General features: G+C 35.4%; 1 long non-coding RNA gene across 1 annotated transcript; it reads left to right on the forward strand.

Annotated features, from left to right (window-relative positions):
* The first annotated feature begins 1,527 nt into the window (after window positions 1-1,527).
* On the forward strand, window positions 1,528-7,024 carry LOC116868994. The gene is made up of 3 exons (XR_004382934.1): window positions 1,528-1,649; window positions 2,606-2,670; window positions 6,860-7,024. It is a non-coding gene; the product is annotated as an uncharacterized LOC116868994 (long non-coding RNA).
* The last annotated feature ends 734 nt before the right edge of the window (window positions 7,025-7,758 follow it).

Here is a 7,758-nt window from a genome sequence, read left to right on the forward strand (position 1 = left end):
TTAACTTTGGGGTTCCTGGGTGTCCCAGTTTGTTAACTGTCTGCCTGCAGCTCAGGTCATGATCCCAGTGTCCTGGGATGGAGCCCCACGTTGGCATCTCTCCTCCTCAGGGAGCCTGCTTCTTGCTCTCCTTCTGCCGCCCCTTCCCCTGCTTGTGAATCTCTCTCTCTCTGTCAAATAAATAAATCTTTAAAAAAGCAAATTGACTTCAACTATGTTAAATCTACAATTTGATGTGACAGTAATATGCATTTTGACCAGTCTTCTCAATAATCACTATTCATCATTTACAGCTTACTGTGAAATGTTACAGGTTTCTTTAATTAAAGAAGATATAAATTTAATTAAAAGATATTCCTAAGTATTTTATCAGTTTTCACTTCCTATTTTTACCATTAACTGATTGTTTTTATTTATTTTTTAAAAGATTTTATTTATTTATTTGACAGAGAGAGAGATCACAAGTAGGCAGAGAGGCAGGCAGAGAGAGAGGGAGAAGCAGGCTCCCTGCTGAGCAGAGAGCCTGATGTGGGGCTCGATCCCAGGACCCTGGGATCATGACCTGAGCCGAAGGCAGAGGCTTTAACCCACTGAGCCACCCAGGCGCCCCTCACTGATTGTTTTTAGACCATTAACTGGTTGCTGTTATTTTATGGGAAAACAATGTTAATGTAAATATGTCATGTTTATACACCTTATTAAGATCTTAAATTAGTTCAGGTGCGACACTTATTTTATAATGGTAGCCTTATGGCACCAGGAGGAGGCAAATGTCCACACTAGCATCTGTGATTATCATCTCATGCCACCTTTGCACTGGTCACCAGTCTTGTGCTGCCCCCAGTGGAGAACTACGACCCAATCTACTGCTGAAATGTGGTCATTCTTCCATAGGAGCATATTTAATAACTATTTAATAAACATTATTAAAATAGATATTTTAAAACATGTTAAAAACACCTGCATATTCTAGATTCTCAATAACACTGTTTTGACTCTGAATACAATCCAATCACTTTGTACAACAGATGTGGAAACTCTCCAAAAATGTTCAGTTGTTTCTCAAGGTCAAATCACAGCTTATGACTCACTTTTAGAATAGCAATTATAATGCAATGTAATTTAAAAGGTGTGATATTCATTATTTAATGATTTCATACTGGTGATAAATTATCACCAGAGCCTCTGCTCTGGATGCCCTAAGGGCTTCTTGGCAATAGTGTGATCTATATTTCTCAGCATATTTCTGTGCACCATGTTGCCTTGTGGCTTTGATTATAACGTTTCCATATAGTTTTGGGGACTTGAGGCTGTAGTCTTCTCTCTGACAGAGATAAGGCTTCCTTGTTTTTCTTATTTCTGAAGGATGTACCGTTCGCCAGGTTTCAGTATCTTTTCCAAAATCTACTTCTATAAAAACATTAAAATACCATCTAAGAGATGTATTTTAAAGCAACAGCTACCTTTAATTACTTATTATATTAACGCTTCTGAAATCACAATGTTTTCTAGAAGCTCGGATCTTGAAAGGGCCATCTGACATCCAGCTGCTACAACAGGAGAAGAGATTTTAACTAAGAGAAAGGACAGTGGGTTACTTGGGCAAACTCCATCAGACACCCCATTAGCCACCTGAAATAGACCACAAGGTTAGTGTGTTTGCCACTCAAACCAACTACAAAGCAATTCACCTACCCAAACTTTCCCATCCAGCTGCTCACATCAAGCTCTGATTTCATGCCAATTCTGGAGCTGACTCTGGGTTTGCAAATGTTCCAAATGGTGCTGTTACCAACTAGAACTTCTTGAAATGCCTATATTATCAGTCTAGCTCAGTGTATGTATGTGTGTGTGTGTTTGTGTGTGTGTGTGTGTGTGTGTGTGTGTGTGTGTGTAATGGGACATTTCTAGGTACAAAAAAAAGCTGCTGTGAAGTCTTGAGAGGCAAGGCAACAGATGACTTTCCTAGGAATTGAGAAATTGGGAAAAGAGCTTAGTAAATTACAAAAGTTAGATTTTGCAGGTTGAAAAAATTATTTTATTGGTGTCGTTTTTGTTGGATTTTATTTTAGTTTTTTTTTCTTTTTTGGCTAGCAAGGAGCTTGATATGATAAGAAAATGAATTTAGGGAATTCATAAATCCAGTGGTTGTCCTTCTTAGGCTAACAACTCTCTTTCAGAATTACTATTTGGATGGAACTCTCAGCAGGACCAAATAACTATTGCTGATCTGCTTAGGTGTTTTCTTTTGTTTTTGTTTTTTTAAGATTTTGTTTATTTGACAGAGAGAGATCACAAATAGGCAGAGAGGCAGGCAGAGAGAGAAGGGGAAGCAGGCTCCCTGCCTGCTATGCAGAGAGCCCAATGCAGGGCTTGATCCCAGGACCCTGGGATCATGACCTGAGCCGAAGGCAGAGGCTTTAACACACTGAGCTACCCAGGTGCCCCGTTAGGTGTTTTTTTTCCAGGAGAGGGAAAAAAAAAACCACCTAAGCAAATCAGCAATAGTTACCTTACTGTCATTATTACAACAAAGGAATGTCTCATTGTCTAGAAAATAATTTTTCTTCATTGCTCGTTAAACCTGTTTTTGCTGTTTTTCTAGAAATATTCACTGCCCAAATGCCGTTTCATTCCTTCAAGAAGAAAAGTTCTCTCCCACACTTTCTGGTAAGTCCATAATATACTTACACCAGGTCGCATAACCTTCCCAGAACAACATTCCATCTGATTGGTTGCCATGATAATAGGTAAGATCAGTTGCAGCAAAATAAACTGTATACTTTAATGATAATATACAAACAAATCTCTGAGGGTTCTTGGTTTACCAGTGTCCTAGGCACACCAGTTGAGGGCCACAGCAATAATGCAGTGGTATAGTACTAGCCAGTACATTACTCAAATTCTTTGTTTATGCAACACATAACGGCTATGCTCATTGTACAAAAGGCTTGCACAGCTTCACATGCCTTATCACTGTGCATGCCATGCTCTTCTGTGCTTGGTTTTAGATAATATAATTAGAACATACCATGTATAATATTTGTATAGAATCTGATACATGCTAAGTGTTCAGTACATGGTAGATTGGATGTTTCATCAGGAAAGCAATCCAGTCTAATTAATCCAACCCCTCTTCACTAAGTTCTCCATAACTTCCTATTGAATTGAATTCAATAGATATGGTCAGGGTAAACAGAAGTCATGAGACTGATGTCAATATATGGGTACAAGGTAAAATGAGGATGAAATGAAGTTTTTACATGTACAGTGACCATATTTTGGCATTCCACCATTAGTATGAGTGGTTGATAACTGAATAATATTCCATATAAAACTGTGAAACTCATGTTTTCTTTCATAAATTTCTTATAGAAAACTTCCAAGATTTCAAACTATATTTCTTTTTGAGACACTATTATACAGTATTTTAAAGAAACTAAAAGTATATGTTATATTATTATCTTAAACTCACTTCAACATAATGCTTTATATTATCTCTGATTTATTTTATTTTTATTCATGTGTATATCATCTGGTTTATATATAATTGGGATCTTTAACATCAAAAATTACATTGTGTATTTTATGAAACAAATTTATTTATTTATTTATTTGAGAGAGAGAAAGGGATGGGGCAGAGGGGGAGGGAGAAAGAATCTGAAGTAGACTTCACACTGAGCACAGAGCCCAATAGTGGCTCTATCCCATGACCTAAGCTGAAACCAAGAGTCAGATGCTTAACTGACTGAGTCACCCATGCCCCTATATAATGAAACAAACTTTTGGTTTTTTTTTAAGATTTTATTTACTTTTATTGGACAGAGAGAGAGACCACAAGTAGGCAGAGAGGCAGGCTGAGAGACAGGGGGAAGCAGGCTCCCTGCTGAGCAGAGAGCCCGATGCGGGGCTCGATCCCAGGACCCTGAGATCATGACCTGGGCCAAAGGCAGAGGCTTAACCCACTGAGCCACCCAGGAGCCCCAAAACAAACTTATTTTTAATGAAAACAACTGTTCCTTTAAAAATTCTTATCAGATGAATCTACATAATCTTCCCTATTATTTTAAAGCCTACCTAATATTACACTGTTAATCTTCTGTGCTATTTCTCTGTTGTTGGGCATTGAAAAGGGTAATATTATATCTTCACTACAGATTATACTGTAATAAACCCATCTGTATACATATATTTTCTTCTGAATTGTATAATTACAAAAATCATGTATATTTTTCTTATAAGTTATCTACTTAAATTAGTTGAATTGCAGAAGTATATATTTTTCTTTGTATTTTCTCTCTTCCAATTCTTGTAGACTACCATCCTCAATGCTTTAATGTATTTCCTTTTGCTATGTGCTTAATATTAATTTAGAGAAAATTAATCGTTTCTCATAATATTCAAATAAAATCTTGATTGGGATTTCATAATGAGTTTTTACTGTTGTAGTTGTGATGCAAACACAAACACTGACTTGTGTTGTTTTCTATTATGAGTCACTTTTAAGTATTTTTAAAACATTTTTCCATTGTGAATATTTTTTAATACATGGGTTATTTATGAAGACATTTTCTAGTTTACAAACACAGGAGATATTTTAGTTATCCTTATGTTTTGGAGTTTTATTGCTGTTGCCTTTTGTGTCTTATTTATTTATATTTGTAAAATTTATTTTTCTAAATTTAGACTTTAAATTTTTTGAGCAGTTTTAGGTTCACTGCAAAATTGATAGGAAGGTATAGAGATTTTTCATATATCCTCTTTCCATACATACAGAGCCTCCCCCATTATCAGTATCTCCCACCAAAGTGATACATTTGTTATAGCTGATGAACCTACATTGACATCATAATCATCCAAAGTCCATAGTTTATCTTAGGATTCACTCTTGGTGTTGAATATTCTATGAGTTTGGAAAATGTATAATGACATGTTTCCACCATTATAGTACCATACAGAGTATTTTCATGCTCTATGTCATACAGTTGAAATCATACAGTAAGTAGTCTTTCCAGATTGGTTTCTTTGACTTAGTAATATGCATTTTAGTTTCCTCCATTTCTTTTCATGCCTTGATAACTCATTGCCCTTTATTACTGAACAATATTCCATTGTCCGCATGCACCTCCATTCACCCACTGAAGGACATCTTGATTGCTTCCAAGTTTTGGCAATTTGAATAAAGCTGCCATAAACACCTATGTGCAGGTGTCTGTGTGGACAACTCCTTTGGGTCAATACCAGAGAATGAGACTACTGAGTCATAAGAGTATGTTTAATTTTCTAAGAATTGCCAAACTAAAGTGGTTGTACCATTTTGCTTTCCCACCAGCAATGAATGAGAGTTTCTGTTGCTCCACATTTTCACCAGCATATGTTGCTGTTAATATTCTGGATTCTAGCCATTCCAATAGTTTTCTAGTGGTATCTCATTGTTTAAATTTGCATTTCCATGACAACATATGATATGAAATATCTTACCGTATGCTTATTTACACTCATTTTCTACATACAAACAATTCAAAACATGCTCAATGTTCTGAACTGATTGCTCAGTTTTTTTATTTCTGGGATCTGTATTTCCCTTTGGTTTCTCCAGCTTCTTCTCTACAGTCAAATTCTGTGGAGGAACAAACACAAAATAGTGTTTAGCTGGTGTTTGTTTTTCAGCACAAAGTTAACCAGCAGTTTCCTAAAGTGAGTTTAAAAAAAAAAAACTTTTTAATGACATTTGATATGCCAAACTATTTTCCAAAATTAGCATATAAATGTGCTACTTTACTGTTGATGGAATCAATGTACTCTGGAATCAATGTACTATTCACTAGACTAGCTTTTAGAATCATATTTTGAAAGTATATGTCTTATATAGTATATCTCTTTTTTGTTTTAAGTTGCATTCATTTGAATACGAGCAAATTCCAATAATGTCTAACATGTGTTTATTATTTGCATGTCCTTTTGAATCATCTTACTGTTCATTTTCCTTGCATATCCATTTAATATCATTATGATGTTGTTCTTATGATTGGGAAGAAACATTTCACATTTTTCAAATATTCTATTTCTTTGATAGTCATAGGGAAAAAAGACAAACGTTTTGAAACGTTATGAACTCAAATGGAAGATTAAGGAAACCAGACCTTCTGCCTGTCAGGAAGCAAAGATTGAGGAATGTGATATTTTAATCATTGAAATCACATATGCTTAGCATTCACAAGGTGCAAACATTATATAGAGTTTATGCAGTTCAGAGCCTAGAGTCTGGGTTAATGGTGTTTTTGCTCAGAAAAGAAGCTTAAACACTGGGCATTTCTACTTTCTTGTAGTCTCACTTTACTTGGTGTGAAGTTGGCACTGGAGCATCTGTCAAGTACAACAGATGTTATCAGGAACAGAAAATTCTCTGCAACCAAGTTCAATCTGCTGTTTGCATATTCCACTGAGCACATAGATTGTAGTTTCATTTCAACAGAAGAAAGATAATGTATTTCACCTGCAAGTATACTCCCTCTTAAGTTCCTAGGGAAAGGACAAGAGTTGATTTTCTTATTGCTATTCAAGGAAATACAAAGAGAAAGATTTCCACAAGAAACCCATAGCTCTAAATGTTTCTTTGTAAAATGTGGTGTTAGTATGGATTTTGTAAACATAGACAACATGGAACACATGAGTGGCTTCTTTAGTGCATGATGAAATTAGGTACATAAGGCACTGATTTCATTGAGCAGCTGCTTTAAAATCTAGGAGGCAGAATTGTGTAATGATATGGTTTGTTATTACATGGTTTTATGGTGATTTTAAGTCAAATATTATAAATATACAATACAACATTGTTAACTATATTCACCATTCACAGAGGGAAGATGATATGAAGACACACAAGGGAAAGGCCATGTGAAGACGGAAGGATAGGAGGCATGCATCTACAATGAATATCAAAGATTGCTGACAAACCACCAGAAGTTTAGGAAGAGCAAGGAAGGATTCCCCTATTGGTTTCAGAAGAAGCATGGCCATGCCATCACCTTGATTTTAGACTTCTAGCTTCCAGAACAATAGGACAATAAATTTCTGTTGTTTTAAGTCACCCAGTTTATGTTACACTTTTATTCTTATTAGTGGATTAAAATTAAAATTAAAGATTTTAATTTTATATTGTCTGCTTTCCTGTAAGACACAAAAGTTTTTAATAAAGTCTATGACTTTCTACACCACTTGATTTAGCTTTGTACATACTTTTGCATCTATATTAATATAAGAAATTGATCTGTAAACTCTTTTTTGTTGTTGTTTGTTGTTGTTCATTTTGTTTGTTGTCTTTAATGTTTGATTAGTCCATTTTTCTAGACTGAATTTGCAAAAGACTTTGTTTTACTTTTTATTATTTATTTCAAGAGGCAGCTTTGTGTCCTGTTTCATTAATTGTTTTCTTATCATAAATATTTCCTTCATCTTTTATTTAGTTTATTCAGATTTTCTTTTTCTCTTCTTAAAAATTGCTATGTACCTCAAAAATTTGGCCTTTCAGGGCATGTGGGTGGATCAGTCGGTTGGGCATCTGACCCTTGTTTTTGGCTGGGTCATGATCTCCAGGTCCTGGGATCAAGCCTTGCATAGGGCTTCCCATACGGAAGGGAGTCTGCTTGTCTACCTTTCTCTCTGCCCCTCTCCCCTGTGCTCTCTCTCTCTCTCTCTCTCTAAAATAAGTGAATAAATCTTAACTTTTTAAAATTTGGACTTTCTTTTTTATAGTAT

Source organism: Lontra canadensis, unplaced genomic scaffold (genome assembly GCF_010015895.1).
Source record: "Lontra canadensis isolate GAN:19392208 unplaced genomic scaffold, GSC_riverotter_1.0 scaffold17, whole genome shotgun sequence".
Taxonomy (NCBI): Eukaryota; Metazoa; Chordata; class Mammalia; order Carnivora; family Mustelidae; genus Lontra; species Lontra canadensis.